Source organism: Nicotiana tabacum, chromosome 22 (assembly GCF_000715075.1).
Source record: "Nicotiana tabacum cultivar K326 chromosome 22, ASM71507v2, whole genome shotgun sequence".
Taxonomy (NCBI): Eukaryota; Viridiplantae; Streptophyta; class Magnoliopsida; order Solanales; family Solanaceae; genus Nicotiana; species Nicotiana tabacum.
Genome location: NC_134101.1, coordinates 117,685,218 through 117,702,106, shown reverse-complemented (window position 1 = coordinate 117,702,106; position 16,889 = coordinate 117,685,218).

Genomic DNA, 16,889 nt, shown 5'->3' with positions numbered 1-16,889 from the left:
TGGCTCTCCTATCTCAACTGGAATTAAGGCTTCAGCTCCGTACATAAGTAAAAATGGTGTCTCTCCCGTACTTGTTTATGTTGTAGTTTTGTATGCCCACAGGACTCCAGGTAACACTTCTGGCCACTTACCTTTTGACTCCTCTAGTCTTTTCTTCAAATTATTAATAATAACTTTATTTGCTGATTCAGCTTGTCCATTGATCACAGGATGATAAGGTGTTAAAGTAATCCTTTTAATTTGCCAACTTTGAAAGAATTCTGTAATTTGCACGCCTATGAACTGCGGGCCATTATCGCACACGATTTTTTTTGGAACTCCAAACCGACATATGATGTTTCGCCAAATGAAGTCTCTGACCTCTTTTTCTCGTACTTGTTTGAAGGCACCTGCTTCTATCCACTTAGTAAAATAATCAGTGGGTACTAATAAAAATCGTACCTTTCCTTTGGCTTGTGGTAGTGAGCCTACGATATCAAAAATCGTACCTTTCCTTTGGCTTGTGGTAGTGGACCCACGATATCCATCACCCACTTCATAAAAGTCCATGGTGCAACAACCGGATGTAATAACTTTGTTGGTCGATGCACGTTATTGCCATATCTTTGGCACTTGTCACATTTGGCCACAAAATTTTCTGCCTCTTCGTCCATTTTTGGCCAGTAATACCCTGCTCTAATTAAATGTTTTTACTGAGGATCTTCCTCCGGCGTGATTTTCACAATGTCTTTCATGTACTTCTCTCATCACATACTCTGTTTGAGAAGGTCTGAGATACCTTGCTAGAGGACCACCAAACATTTTTCGAAATATATTGCCTCGATCCAAGCAATAATGAGCAGTCTTTCGTCGAAGTGCCTGAGCCTTTTTCTTATCTTCAGGTAGTATTCTGTACTGCAAAAAATTGACGATCTCGTTTCTCCAATCCCAAGTTAAATTATTGAAATTTACCTCGTTTTTATCATGGTCAAATGTCGAATGAAACAAATGTATTACAGAAGTATTCTCTTTATTTGTCACTTCTGCAGCGGATGCAAGATTAGCTAACGCGTCTGCTTCAACATTCTCGTCTCTCAGTATCTGCACGATTTTCCAAGTTTGGAATTGTCTAATCAAATCTCGTGCTTTTTACAAATATTGTTGCATCCTTGTCTTTCTAGCTATATAACTCCCTTGCATTTGATTAACTACGAGTTGCGAGTCGCTTTTGATTATGACCTTCTCTATTCCGAGCTCTCGTGCCAATTTTAAACCTGCAATCACAGCTTCATACTCTGCATCATTATTAGTAATAGGATGGCATTTATAGTCTCTCCTGCATGTGGGATTAGGATAATGCCTAAACCCACTCCTTTTACATTTGAAGAGCCATCGGTAAACAGGGTCCAAGTACCTGGATTAAACCCGTTAAATACCTACAGTTCTTTTTCTGCTTCTATTACCATGCTTGGGCTAAAGTCTGCCACGAAATCTGCTAAAACCTGTGATTTTATTGCAGTTCTATGACGACCCGATCCGTCGTCTCATGAGTTACTGTCTCGTTCATCCCATTTTTTGCTTCCTCATGTTTCATTATCGGTATTGGGTGCATTAGAATTTATTTGGAGCGATTTTGATAAGAAATGAGACATTTAGTCTCTTTTAAGAAGGTTTAAGTTAGAAAAGTCAACCATACGTTGACTTATGAATTAGAGGGCTCGGATGTGAATTTCGACGGTTCGGTTAGTTTCGGAAGGTGATTTGTGACTTAGGAGCAGGACCGGAAGTAATTTTGGAGGTCCGGTGTTGAATTAGGCTTGAATTGGCGAAGTTAGTATTTTGGCGAATTTCGGTTGATAGGTGAGATTTTGATCCGGGTGTCGGAATGAAATTCCGAGAGTTGTTGTAGCTTCATTGTGTCATTTGGGATATGTCTGCAAAATTTCAGGTCATTCGGACATCGTTTGGTCGGGTTTTTGATCGAATGTGTGTTTTAAAAGTTTTAAAAGAACTTAGGCTTGAATTCAATATAATTTGATGATTTTGGCGTTAGTTGAGGTGTTTTGACGATTGGAGCAAGTTTGGATAATGTTTTAAGACATGTTGGTGCTTTTAGTTGAGGTCTCGGGGGCCTCGGGTGTATTTCGGAAGGTTAACGGATCGATTTAGGCACGAAAAAAATAAAGCTGCTGCATTTTTTTACAGCACTGTGAACAGTAGTTATGAACAGTGCCCATGAACAGTGCCCCGTAACAGTATCCGTGAATAGTGCCGTGAACAGTACCCCGTAACAGTATCCCGTGAACAGTCCCCGTAACAGTATCCATTAACAGTACTCCGGGGTGAACAGTAATTCCGAAACATTCTGGGCAGAATGTTTACATTTCATTCGCGAAAAACACCCCATTTCTCCACCATTTTTAGTCATTTTGAGAGCTTTTGGACGGGGATTGAAGGGAGTTTCAAATAAGATCGATTGGATGTAAGTTTTATGAGTTAAATACATGATTTTATTGAAAAATCATCCTAGAAATCCATGAAAACATAGCCAAATTATAAGAAATTAGGGCTTGAGATTGAAATTCTAAATTTGGGATTTGAGGGAGCAAATGGACTCCGATTCTTGTGAATTTGGTATGTATAGACTCGTGGCGAGATAAGGAACATTTTGATATAAAAATTTCTGGATTTTAAGATGTGGGCCCGGGGCTCGGGTTTTGCAAATTTCGTGATTTTTGATATTTTTCGAGTCTTTTCGATTGGGTTATATTCCTCTTAGCCTATTGTGATGTATTCGTTGTGGTTTTGGCCAGATTCGACGCGCGAGGAAGTCGATACGAAAGGAAAGGGCATCGCGGAGTAGTATTTGGCCGGCTAGAGGTGAGTAATAGATGTAAATGATGTCCTGAGGGTTTGAAACCCTGGAATTTCACATCGTAACGCTATATTGAGGTGACTTGCACGTCGGATAACGAGCGTGGGGTAGAGCACCGTTGAGGATTGTGACTTGGTCCGTCCCGAGAGATATTTTACTACATTTTTGGTTGAGACGAATACTTTATTGTTGTGAATTGGGCTTGTTGCCATGCTTGGGGCCTTGTGCCGACCTGTAGAACCCTTAAGGGATTTTTGACTGGTTTTCCTCACTTATTTTGTTAAAGAATTTATATCCTCAGTCATGTTTCCAATTGTAGGCTTCTTGCCAATTATTTGAATCCTTCAGGGATTGATATCACTGCTTTCGCATATTTTGCATATCATTTGACCTCAGTCCAAGGTTTTAAATACTGTTTTGCAAACTCAACCATCTTTCTAAGATTTGAAAACTTAAATGATATTTATAAATGATATTTCGGGCTGAGAACTACTGTTTTACAAATGCCCAAGGGGCTTATGATGATTTCTGGACTGAGCATGGATCGGGCTGCGCGCCGCAGTAGTGTTATATTGATATTGAGGCCGAGAGCCTGGTTGATTACATTGATATTGAGGCCGAGAGCCTGGTTGATTACATTGATATTGAGGCTGAGAGCCTGGGTGATTATACTGAGATTGATATGAGGCCGAGGGCCTAGATTTGATGCCACGAGATGGCTTGATATTGCGCTTGGGCTGTAGGAGCCCCTCCGGAGTCTGTACACACCCCCAGTGAGCGTCGTCGATGATAAATAATTATGGATGGCTCGGGCTGCACGTCGCAGTGGGTACCAGAGGGTACCGTCATATGCATTACATTGCACTCATGCATTTATTCTTTATCTGCATTATCTGCCATAATAATTATGTGCTCTTATTTCATTGACTGGTTGCTTTATACTGTTTTGAGCCTGAGGGGCTGATACTGTTCTGAGATACTGAGGCCGATGGGCAGATTTCTACTTATTATTTTGATACTGAGCCCGAGGGGCAGATTTCTACTTATTATTTTGATACTAAGCCCGAGGGGCAAATTTCTAATTATTATATTGATACTGAGCCCGAGGGGCAGATTTCTACTTATTATTTTGATATTGAGCTCGAGGGGCAGATTTCTAGTTATTATTGTGATACTGAGCCCGAGGGGCAGATTTCTACTTGTTGTTTTGATATTGAGCCCGAGGGGCAGATTTCTACTCGTCATTTTACTGCCAAATTACCTGTTTTACTGGTTTAAAAGAAATTTCACATGATGTTTCACTGAATTGTTATTTTAAATGATTTCACTGCTTCTGTATAAAATGTTGTGTGCCTTAACGTGTTTTCTTACCTTCAGTCATTATTTATATTTATTACTCACTGGGTCGGAGTACTCACATTACTCTCTGCACCATGTGTGCAGGTACAGGTATTCCTGAGGCATAGAGCGAGTTTTTTGCTGTTCAGTTTTCATCGGAGTTACCGAGGTAGCTGCATGGCGTTCGCAGACCCGTTTTCTCCCTTATCTTCTGTTATTTATGATATCTTCAGACTTTGTTCCTAATTCCATACTTTGTAGAATTTTAGTAAACTCTGTAGTAGCTCATGACTTGTGACACCCCGGTTAGGGTTGAGTTGGGTTGGATTTCCATATTTTATCTATAATTTCCGCTATTGGATATTATTAAATCATGTTTATACTATAATTGTGTTAATTAATTGTCTTAAAAGGATGAATTGGGTTGAATGGTTGGCCTTGTCTTCATGAGAGGCGCCATCACGACCAGGTTCGGGAATTGGGTCGTGACAAGTTGGTATAAGAACCTAGGTTAATTGGTCTCGCGAGTCATGAGCCGGTTTAGTAGAGTCTCGCGGATCGGTACGGAGACGTTTGTATTTATCCTTGAGAGGCTGCAGAACCTTTAGGAAAACTTCACATTCTTGAATTCTTATCGTGCGTCCTTGATTCAGCTTGAAAAGTAACTCTTACGATTCCTTCCACATGTTCGTATGTGCGAACGAGCACTCAGTATTCGATTTACCTTGATGGCTTGTAATTCCCAATAGAAGGGCGAGACGTGATCTCGGTGAGTTTGATGTTAGGCCAGTCTGGAGGACTTGAGGCCGGATCTTGCCTATGGCTTGAGTACTGAGGTGCTGATTGTGCGAGCAAGTGTTTTGAACCTTTATGTTCGGTATTATCCCTATTAGTGGGAATCATGGCCGGATAGCTACGTGAGGATTATGATAGTACTGCGAGATGTATCTATATGACTTGGAAGTGACGAGGAAGGTCTATTGGATGATAGATGAAAGGTCTACTGGATGATAGATGAACTATTGAGTGTATGATTTCCATTGTGATAGGATGTGTAGTCCCAAGTTATGGGTGCGTGAAGAATCTTTTTATGTCTCATATTTGGAGTGAAGTAAATTTCATGTTACAATATGAGTTTAGACTCAGGAAGATTAAGTGATTGTGTAATGTGTATGGCAGTGGAAGGTATACAAAAAATATTAACTAAAGGTAAAGCTAGTGGGTAATTGGCTTATGAGGGAAATCTATTTGTCATACTAGTTAGATAAGTCTGGGATCTGAGATCACTTCTGTAAATGTATTATGACGAAATCGTTGAGTCAAGGAGACCACCTTGAGGGTCGAAAACATTAAAGAAAGAATATGTTCTTACTCGGTTGAATAGCCCAATAATGGAGGATTGAAAGGTATTTTCTATGTGTTATGATTCAAATAGGTGCAACGCATGTCCATGTATCAATTTTGATAATATAATACATGTAATATTGAGATTAATGTTGTTGATATACATTGTGATGATTTGTCAAGTTGTGGACGTGTTGTTAGGATGGTTTTGGTGATTCTCTGGCAGGTGGATAGGCCCAATTACAAAGGAAACTCTGCCGAAATTTTTGAAAAATTTGGGACTTAGTAAAAAAAAATGTCGCCTAAAGAGTGGGCTTAACTGTTGTGTGAGTGAATGCAAAAATTGCAGAAGAGTTAAAATTTCCGATGATTCGTGTTTCCACAAGCTTATGAAGGAGTGAGTTTAATCTCACCATGGTATTACGACAGCAATAGAGTATATGTGTTGTGATCTATGGCTTCGAGCCAAGTTGGGAAGCTTGCTATTGGTTAGCGAATTGTACGGTTATGTACTATGTTAGTTCCGATTTGATGCATGCTGGTGAATCAGTTCTGGTTGTGGAAATTAGGCTGAGAATGGCACGAGTGAAGGAAAATTTTTGACAAGATGTCATGAGCTCGGATGAGCAGGAGATAAGTTTCGATGTTTACGGTAAGTTGGAATTGTCTTCAGCGTCACCTAAGATCGGTGTTTTGTAAAAAGGGTTTTGCGTCCCGGTTAATGACTCTTGATCGCTCTTCAGCGTTAGTGCGATCGATAGTTTGGAGGTATCCTCCAGATATTGTTGTGGTAGGTTGTGGGAGTGTGTCCCACGGGAAGATTATATAAATGTGGCATGTGATTACTTGATTGATTAAAGATGTAAACCAAGTATGAAGTTTGTGATGGTGTCGTTAAATTAAAGATTCATGCCTGGAGGGCACTTGGCATATTGGGTTGTGAACTGGGGAGGATTACCCCGATTGTGATGGTTGTTCTTGTGTGTTATGAGAAAAATAGGAGTTATTATGGACCTTTGAAAGGTTATCAGACTAGTTCAGTGTGATCAGAATCGGCTTGAAGTCGATGGATAGATTTAATGTGAATAATGGCTCTATATCAGGCCAGATGTGTGCATTTTAGTAACGCGGTCCTCATGGAGGAGTAGTTAGGTTGATGTTTCATTGTCAGATATTTCGCGTAGTGATACATTGCGCCGTGTGAGTTGTGAAATGACTTGAGAAATTGCTATGTGTTGAGAATCTGTGTAGGAATGACGTTATATGAGCATCTTGGCTCTTGAAATTCAGATTGTACATCGCACCTCAGTTGTGCTTGAGTTTTGTAGCTTATAACGCTATATGTCCCTCAGAGATATTATTATGCACTTAGCATGCTTACGACCGATACTCGGTATTTTGTTGTAATGAGCAAATTTGGCTCGATGTGCATCTCCTTATGTGAGATCTATGTGTGGATCGGGTGGCACGCCGCCATGGGTATGTTATCTGGATCGGGTTGCACGCCGCAATAGTGTGATGTGTAAGCACGTGATTTTTGCCCTATATGAGAGTTACTCCCAAAAAATTCAAAAATAAAGTAATTTTTCTTGGTGTGCAATTTTGTGATATTTTGTGATATTTTGAATAATTATTTGTATTTGTCTGTGCATGTTTATTTGTTAAATTAGTAAAAAATACAAAAATATGTCGCATTTGCATGTAGAATTTAATTCTATAATTGTTACTAATTAAATTTGTTTACAAAAAATGAAAATTACAAAAATAGGCATCTTTTGCATTTTTAGCATTTAATGTCCAAATATACAATTTTATGCTTAATTATTACTTAATTATGCGTTAATTATTATTGGGAGTTAATTTGCGCTTTTATAACTTAATTTAGTTCTTAATAATAGTTTAAGTATTTTTATAATTTAGTTTTAGAAAAATAAAAGAAGAAAAGAGAGCGAAAATATAAAGAAAGTCGGAATTGGGCCTCTTCTTCGATTTCAAGACACGGGCCCAAAAAATGGCCCAATCTTCCCAAACAACCCAGTCCATTTCGAACTGGGTCGACCCAGTCCATAACCCAACACCCCTATTATTTTACAAACAACACAAAACAAAACAAAAACAAAACCCAAAAAAAACCTAAAAGACCTAAACCATCTGCCCCCCTCCTATCTTCATCTGTTTCTCGTTACTGCTTCACCATGAATGACCACGCCAGACGTCCGCCATTAACGACCTCCGTTGATGCTGCGTCAACCAGCTGCTACTGCTTCATCTTCTCCGGCTCCTCCGTTTCGCTGATGCTCCGCCATTGGTGCGTCGACCATTGTTGCTGCTGGCTGCTCGTTTCTGCTTCGGGCTGCTAGTGTTTCCTCGTCAACGACCAAGCTTGAACAACCGAGCTGCTGCTGCCTCACTTCGTCTTCTTCAGCTCGAACAACCATAGCCGCTGCTTCATCGTCCAAACCACACCGTCGCCGCTGCTCCATCTCCTCCTCGCGTCCGAGCTGCTGCTGCGTCCATTTCACTTCCGATGTCCAGCAGTAGCGGATGCTACTGCTTTCCTCTTTGCAGCATCCCAAACAAACCTACTACAGGCGTGAGGTCCATAGCAGTCCGAAAACCCACATAGCAGTCCAGTCGAGTTCGCGTACATGGATGAGTTTTGGTCGATGTCGTCGATCCCTGTTTGAGTTCGTCGTTGGTTGGTCGTTGTTCGTTGTTGAGTCCGGACAGATTTATTCCCATTCGAGTTTCGTCGAAACAGTCCGTACATATTTCATTTCGATCCGGTTAGTAGTTTTTGAGTTTTATTTTTTGTCCATATTTTTGTTTGATATTTTCCGGATCCAAAATCGTTAAAGGATTCAATTCTTGTTTTGTTCGTTGTTCATCGTTGAAATCATTTTCTAGTGTGTTCATGTGTTTGTTAAATTAATTTTCAGATTTCAAATGGAAGTTTAATTAGTTGTTTTTCATGTTTATTTCATGTTTGTTTTATTGTTTAGGTAAGAATTTATTAGTTTGATGTTTGTTAGATTCAAATTGAAATTTAATTGATTATTTCTTCAATTTGTTTCATGTGTTATGTATTTTCCAGAAATTACTAATGTTGTTTAAATCATGTGAATCCGTTGTTTGTTGTTACTATAGATTTAATTCGTATTCATTTTTTGAAGTTGGTTTTAATTCAGTGATTTAATGTGAAGTTATGTTTTGGTTTTAATTTTTGGATCATGCATCTTTGTTATAAGTTTTGTTGGATTTAATTTAAGAAAGATTAGTTGATTATTTGAAGATTAGTGATTTGAATATGCTTATTTGTTTTGTTTAAGTTTAATTCGAAGTTTGAACAAAGTTTGTTTGTTATTGTTATTGAATATTTTCATTCATGTTCATACTTTGTTTGTTTGATTTTGAATCCGAAATTTGTATAGCTTGATTTCTTGTTTATCACTTATGATTATTTCTTGAATTTGTCTCATAATCCTGTTTAAGTTTAATATAGGAATTATTTGTTGTGATGTTGTTAGAGTTGATTTTAAGTTCAATATTATTGAATTTGGAAATCTAAATATACTTGTTTGATTGTTATTGTTGAATCTGAAAATAGGATTGTTTGTTGCTAAAAAATATTGGTCAATCAAATTTTAGTTGTTCTTTGTTGTTCAATTTGTGTTCATGTGATTTGTTGTTGAAATGTTGAAGAAATCATGTTCATGTGATTTGTTGTTTAAATTTGTGTAGAAATTGGTCATATTGGCTATATTTTGGTTGAGTGTGATTAATTGATTTGTTATAGCTGATGGGGTAGTTTGGTAATTTGCAGTACGTTCAGGGATAGTTTGGTAATTTCAGTAAGGTCGGAGGGGTAGTTTAGGAATTGTACATTTTGTAATTGTTTATATGAAGCATGGGGGACAAAATATAATGGGGTGGGTTGTGATATAGTTGTTTAATATAAAGGGGGGACAAGACAAAATTTAGTGGGGAGGAATCTTGTATTTATTTATGTTAGGCATGGGGGACAAAAAATAATGGGGTGGTGTGATATATTTATTTAATGTAATGGGGATAAGTGGGAAGATAATGGGTTTGGTAGAGAAAATGGATTGATTTTAATTGATTAAAGGGTTGGGATTATATATAGGAAGTCTTGAACACAAGACAGAGGGAGATACGAGAGAATACAGGAGAGAAAGAACGAATCTGAACAGAAAGAAAATAAGAGAGAAAAAAAAAGGCTGAACATTTAAGAGAGAGAAAATTCCGAAAAAATATTTAAACTTTCAAAAAAAAAACTAAAAAAAAAATCTTTTGCTTTCTTTCATTGTTTGAAATCAGAATTAATTGTTTTTTCATCAAAGCTTGAAGCTTTTGTTTTGAGATTAATACTCCACCGGTTTACAAACTCTGTTCCTGGGTTGTTACTGCTATTGGACTTTTGTTGTTGTGCTGTATTGTTATTACTGCGTGGCTGACTTTCTTCTTCTTATATTGGCAATACCAGGTACACAACTGTAATTTTGGCATTTTGTAAGCTGAAATGAAGAACGGAATGTTAAATTTTTAATTTAGTTTTAATTTTTTTGTATTGTATTTAGATTATTCATGTATTATTATTCTGTCAATCATTGTCATTTGGCATAATTAGACATGTTATAGCGATATATTAAATAACGCCTTAACCGGATTATTAGGAAATATATTCAAGACGGATTACTAATTAAAACTGTTTAATAATCAAAATAGAAGAAATAACGTAAAAAATGGCGTTATTGAATCAGTTTGGCAAAAATTGATTAATTCCTTATTCATAAGGTTTTTTTTTGTCAACATTAAGTTAATCGGAATCATGTAGTTAATTTCAGTTAAAACATGAATTAGTTTGCGAATCAAGTATTAGGACATGATGTGAATTAAAACAAAGTTAGTTAAGTTTAAATTGTTTAACTTTTAGAAATATGGTTTAGTAATCAAGTTTTTTTTTAATTTTCAGTATTTGTAAATAATTAATTTCATTAAGCTTAAGTCATACTAACAATATGTTTTAATCCAACTATGGGATAATTAGTTTTTTTTTACTTTTTGGGCAATTCCATGTTGTTCGTAATTATCATTTTAGTAATATTACTTTCCATTAATATTTGTTTTGAATTAGTAATTAATATGTTATTTTTAAGAATGTAGAGATTGATTTCATAATTATGGACAAACTTAGTAATAATAAAGATGTAGTCATTAAAGGATATTCATAAAATAAGTGAGAATCTCGCTAACAAATAAATAAATATAAATAATACAAAAAATTGCAGTCCTCCAATCTTATGTATTTATTTTTTTTTATATAAGAAAATACCTAGATTTCAAGATGGGCGATTTAGTAAAATTCACGGTCTTACCTAATAATATCATAATGCATAGTATTTTGGCGCATATTTAATAAGGTTATTTTCTTGAATATAGGTGTACATTTATGTAACCCAAATCACGATCTTGACGAAGTCAAAATGCGTCAACAAATCACGCGTGCACTGGTTGTGGCGTGGCTCGAGATGCGTTTTCACGACGTTGCAATTTTGTATAAAATAAATAATGATAAAAGAGGTTTTTAAAAGTTAAATTTGCACATAAGTTTATAATACGTATTATATCAGATAGTCAAGCCAAATATAACAGTTGAGCGACCGTGCTAGAACCACGGAACTCGGGAATGCCTAACACCTTCTCCCGGGTTAACAGAATTCCTTATCTGGATTTCTGGTTCGCGGACTATAATACAGAGTCATTCTTTTCCTCGATTCGGGATTAAAATTGGTGACTTGGGACACCCTAAATCTCCCAAGTGGCGACTCTGAAATAAATAAACAAATCCTGTTTCGACTGTCCTTTAATTGGAAAAAAACTCCTTGTACCCCCGCGGGGGCGGAAAAAGGAGGTGTGACAGCTCTGGCGACTCTGCTGGGGATTATTTATGGTAACCCAGAACCACTGGTTCGGGGTTAGAGATTCGAGCTTAGATAAATTGTTATATTTGGCTTTATTTGATTTTTACATGTTTGAGCCTAATGTGCTAAATGCTGTTTTTACCGTTTTGATATTATTTGACTGTATATATAAACTGTGCTGAACCCTTCTCTCTTCACCTCCGGGGATGTGCTTACTGGTTGAGACTCCCTATTCTGTTAGTGTTATACCCTGAAATAAGAAAGAGGTCGGACAAGTTACGAAGCCGGATGGCCTTTTGGTTCCCGGTAAGTTGCCCCCTCCTCGACTCGAGTTGTCCGCTCGGGTACACAGTCTAGTACACTGACCCAGGTTTTGAATATAGAATAACGTGACTTCATGCCGGATCCCTAGTAGGAACGCTTATTTGCATCACGTTGCATTTGACTTAGGGGACTCAACACAGGGGTTGGGTCCGTCTAGGACTAGCAACCTGAAATGAAAAGACCATTCTGATGCATCCTACTTGCTCTGTACATATATTTGTTTCGAACTTGCATGTTGACCGGTTTCTGAATCTCGGGAATGTTGGAAAATTGAAGGAAAAAAAAAGAGGAAAAAGAAAATATCAGTTAAGGAGTTAATTGATTATTTTAGAAAAAAATCAATGACCAATTACTGGCGAAAATCTGCCATAATTTTGAAAAAAAAAGAGGAAAATATTTTATTTTGTTTTACTAAAAAATATAGAAAAAAAAAAAGAGTCTTTTATTTTTTTTTGGAAAAATAGGTTGTTTTATTGTTTGTTGAAAATGAAAAAAAATCGTTATTTTGTCTTTTTCAAAAATAGAAAAGGAAAATAGATTGTCTTGCCAGGAAAAAATAAAAATGGAAAAGAGTCATGTTTTAAAATAGTTCGGTTAATTTGCCCGAACTATGATTCTCACCGGATGTGAGATACGTAGGCAACCCTCATTGGGTCCAACCCCCCCTTTTGCTAAAAAGCCAAAAACAAATAAAAAAAACAAAAAAAAAACATGTCAAGATTTTTAATTTTGTCATAAATAAGTCGGGTGATGTCCAACTTCCCCTTTTACAAAAAAAAAATAGCAAAATATATATGTCAAATTTCTAAGAAGTCGGGTGACGTTGTTTTACCAAGACATAGCCGAATGTTCCCGAAGGGGACGCCGGAAGGCTGACTTTGCATAAACAGCCACTTTTGGGTCATATTTAAGATTTGGTCCAGTTGACCCACACAGCCTTAAAAATCTTCGTCCCCGAGACGTTGAAAGGCCGTGTTTGCAATATTGAGTTTCCTAATTTGAAAAACAATAAAAAAAGAGTCATAAATAAGTCAGGTGATGTTGTTATGTCATAAATAGCCAAATATTCCCAAACGGGGCACCGGAGGGCTGACTTTGCATAAACAACCACCTTTGGTCGTATTTTGATTTTTGACCCTCACAGCCTTAAAATTTTTTCCCCTGAGACGCAGGAAGGCCGTGTCGCAATATCGGGTCTTTCATCTAAAAATATTAGAATTAAGAATTGAGTTCTTCATTTGAAATATAGGGTTAATTTCGAATCGATAATATAGATAGTAGTTTTTGGAGTTAAATAAAAGTTTTCTTTTGCTTAAACGCTTTAATAAATGTGCAGGATGAGCACGACAATAAATGAGCCTTTTTCAATAATGACCAAAATCCCTTTTGAGCTGCAATTGTGGTGGAATGATTTGGGCAAAGAAGGGCAAGACGAAGTGAGAAAATATTTGAAAGACCTTCCGGATTTATTAGACATTCAGCCTCGGGGGGATATCATCAGGGCATTGGTCGCCCATTGGGATTCGACACATAATGTGTTTCATTTTTCAGACTTTGAACTCACCCCAACAATAGAGGAAATAGCGGGGTACATTGGAAGTGACCAATCTCCATTGAGATTCAAATACTTGATTGCTCCTAGGGCCATTACCATACATCGATTCCTGGATTCCTTGAAAGTACCCCGGACAGTTCATCACTCAGATTTTGCAAAGGGTTTCTGCAGTTTCCGCTTCGTGTATGATAGATATGGCCATGTGGGCAGGTTCAATAATCCAGACTTTAAGCTTTGCAGCAGAAATAGCCGACAAAAATGGGAGGAACACAGGCGAGTGGCATTTATGGTAGCTTTTTGGGTCTCGTAATATTCCCAAGGAAAGATGGTAATATTGATTTGAAAGTAGCAGGCGTCGTCAGTACTTTGCAAACCATGGGGAAAAGCACTTTAGCACCTATGATTGTGGTTGATATCTTCAGAGCTCTCACTGCGTGCAAAGCTGGGGGCAAATTTTTTGAGGGATGTAACTTATTGTTACAAATGTGGATGATTGAGCATTTGTGCCCGCGCTCTCAGTTATTGAGTTATGGCTCGGCTGAGAAAACTTGTATAGGGGAATTTTGTACGAGAATCAAAGGGGCTAGTCTACCTGAAGGAGTCACGGCTTGGGCATTATTATTTCGGAACCTCAAGGCTAGCCAGATACAGTGGGTGCTTGGATGGTTGTCTGTCGAGGAAGTCATATATATGCCAGCAGCCCGACCGCATTTTTTGTTAATGGGACTCAAAAGCATACAACCTTATGCACCGTATCGGGTTCTGAGGCAACTCGGTAGATATCAAGTAATACCGAGAGATGAAGATTTGAGTACCCAAGTGGTCGAAATTAGTCCTGACGGTCGATTCCCCGAGGAAGAGGTTCGTCAAATTTGGAGTGAGTGTCAATATCTGATGGCAAACACTTGTGTGTCTGATAGGGTCAGAGGGGAAATTGCTCCAGGGTATCACGAATGGTTCAGAGGTGACGTGGCATATGGGAGACCGGCTAAAAGACCTCATCTCGAAGATTTCGCCAAGTCGTCCCAAGAGCAGTGGGATTGGTTAGCAAAGGAAGAAAGTTATCGAGTTGAGATTGGTAAATTAAAGCAACAAGTCGAGAGTCTGAAATTCGAGAACAGTGTACAGGTTGCCGAGGATCAAGGTGAAAAGAATAGACTAGCCAGAGAAAATGACGCTCTTAAGGCCCAAATCCGACAGTTGAAGATAACCATCGATAAGCAACCGAGGAGCCGATCCGATGAACAATTGGTAAAAAGATTGGAAGGCGAAGTCAGAGAATGGCGGGATGAGCTAGGAAAAGCTGAAAACGTCATGGCAGAACTTAAAGCACAGTGGGCGACAAAAACCGAAGAGCGTCGCCAATACTTGAATCAGTTGAAAAGGGACCATGAGAAAATTGTTGCCAATTTAAAGAGAAAAGTAGTTGCCCTTGAAGGTAAAGCGGTTAGGCAGGCTAGAGACTTTGAAACTGAAAGCGGACATTGTTACAACTTGTTAGCCCAAATGGAGGCAGAAGTGCAACAGCTGCAAAACCAGCACTTGTAAGACTCCCGAGCTTTAAAGACGTGCAGCGATCAGATAAGACGCTTGCTCATAGAAAAGAAGCAAACAAAAGACAGGATTAGAGCCATTGCTCATGCTATTGTCAGGAGATGCCGGGTTTGTGAAGACATGACCCGTACTACTTTTATCTCAGCAGTGATGATCTATGTGAAGCGAACTATGAATGAGTTAGAGCAGCTTGAAAGGGATTTGGATCCTAGACCCGCGACGAGGCCGAACGACGCCCCGCGGATACCTAAGTTTGAAGCACTAGAATATGCATAGTCTGTGTTTGTGAGTGTCTACCATTTCGAGTCAGTCTTTTGTACGTTCTTTATCTTTCTGGATTGAGTATGTTTGCAAGCTTAGAGTTTTTTGTTTGCTTTCAGATTGCGTTTGTTAGTTTCTTTCCAAAACAAAAGATGTCGAGTTTGTAAGAGTCTGTTTATTAATGAAAAGTTGAGCATTTTATTTCCACCCTTATTTTTTCATTTATCTTCACGAACTACACTTGGTTTGATTCGTGCGGGGTCACGATACGTAGGCAATCTCCATAGGATTCGACCATAACCGAAAAGAAAACAAAAAGAATGAAAAGGAAAATATAAGGAAAACCCAAGAAAAATAGAAAGAAAGAAAAGAGCGGAAAAACAAGAGAGAGAAAAGAAAAAGCACAAGAGAGGGATAAGGCGAGGAGAAGAAAAATGAAACAAAGAATGAAATGTCGGGATGACGCATGCAATCGGGCAAACGCATAATAGAAAGGAATAACTGTATAAGTGCATTCATGCCAACGTGTGGTTGTTAAATCTGTTAAGACCTAATCGCTAACAAAGTGGTTGTCTAAATGTGTGATACCAGGCAGGTGGTTAATTGATTGGCAATTCTGGCAACTCATCCCTACAACACCCGGTCGAAAGATCAAGTAAAAATGACAGGGCAGGATTCGGAAATCAGCATCGTAGACCCTTCGAATGAGGTTGAGGTAACAGATGTGGGTGCTATGAAAGAAGAGATGAGGAAATTAAAAGCACAAATGGCTGAAATGCATCAGGCATGGTCGCAGGGACACCCAGCACCACTATATCCTGCCAACCCGTCTTACATCCCACCCTTGGCTCAAGCTCAGGAGCCTACCACTTTCCACACATCTTCAGCTTTCCCTTATCAGGCCCAGGGTTATGGTACCACGTCATACGCTCCCCCAGCTCCACCCTCCAAACAAAACCCTCCACCACCCATGGTTCCCATCTTTGTGGCACCTCCCCCAGCTCCACTACATAGATCATCCAGTGAGCCGCTATTCCAAGCTCACCACACCCAATATTACCCTCCCGAACCCACTTTCAAAGCGCCTGAGCCATATACCTCCTCTCCCCATTTTGAAATCCCGGGAGAAGTTGAGAAATCGGTTAAGACTGCAGAACAAGAGGAGGTGATTCGTAAAGTCAAAAGCCTGGAGCAATTCTTCAGGAACATGCATGGTTTAGGAAACCAAGTTAGTGTCGCATACAAAGATTTGTGCCCTTTTCCTGATGTACAGTTGCCTGCGGGGTTTAAAATGCCGAAGTTTGACTTATATGAGGGGCACGGTGACCCAGTAGCCCATCTGCGTGGTTTCTGTAGCAAAATGAGAGGGGCCGGGGGAAAAGATGAGTTGTTGATAGCATATTTCGGGCAAAGCCTGAGCGGGTCAGCACTAGAATGGTACACGAGGCAAGACCCCGGCCGATGGTATACATGGGATGATTTGGCCCAGGCATTCATTGGCCATTTCCAATATAACCTCGAGATAGTCCCTGATCGTCTGTCATTGTTGAAACTAGAAAAGAAGCCTGGGGAAAGTTTTAGAGAGTTTGGTTTCCGCTGGAGGGAACAAGCTGCAAGGGTTGATCCTCCCATGCGGGAGAGTGAGATGGTAGATTACTTCTTGCAAACATTGGAACCTACCTATTTTGGTCATCTAGTGACATCTGTCGGGAAGTCG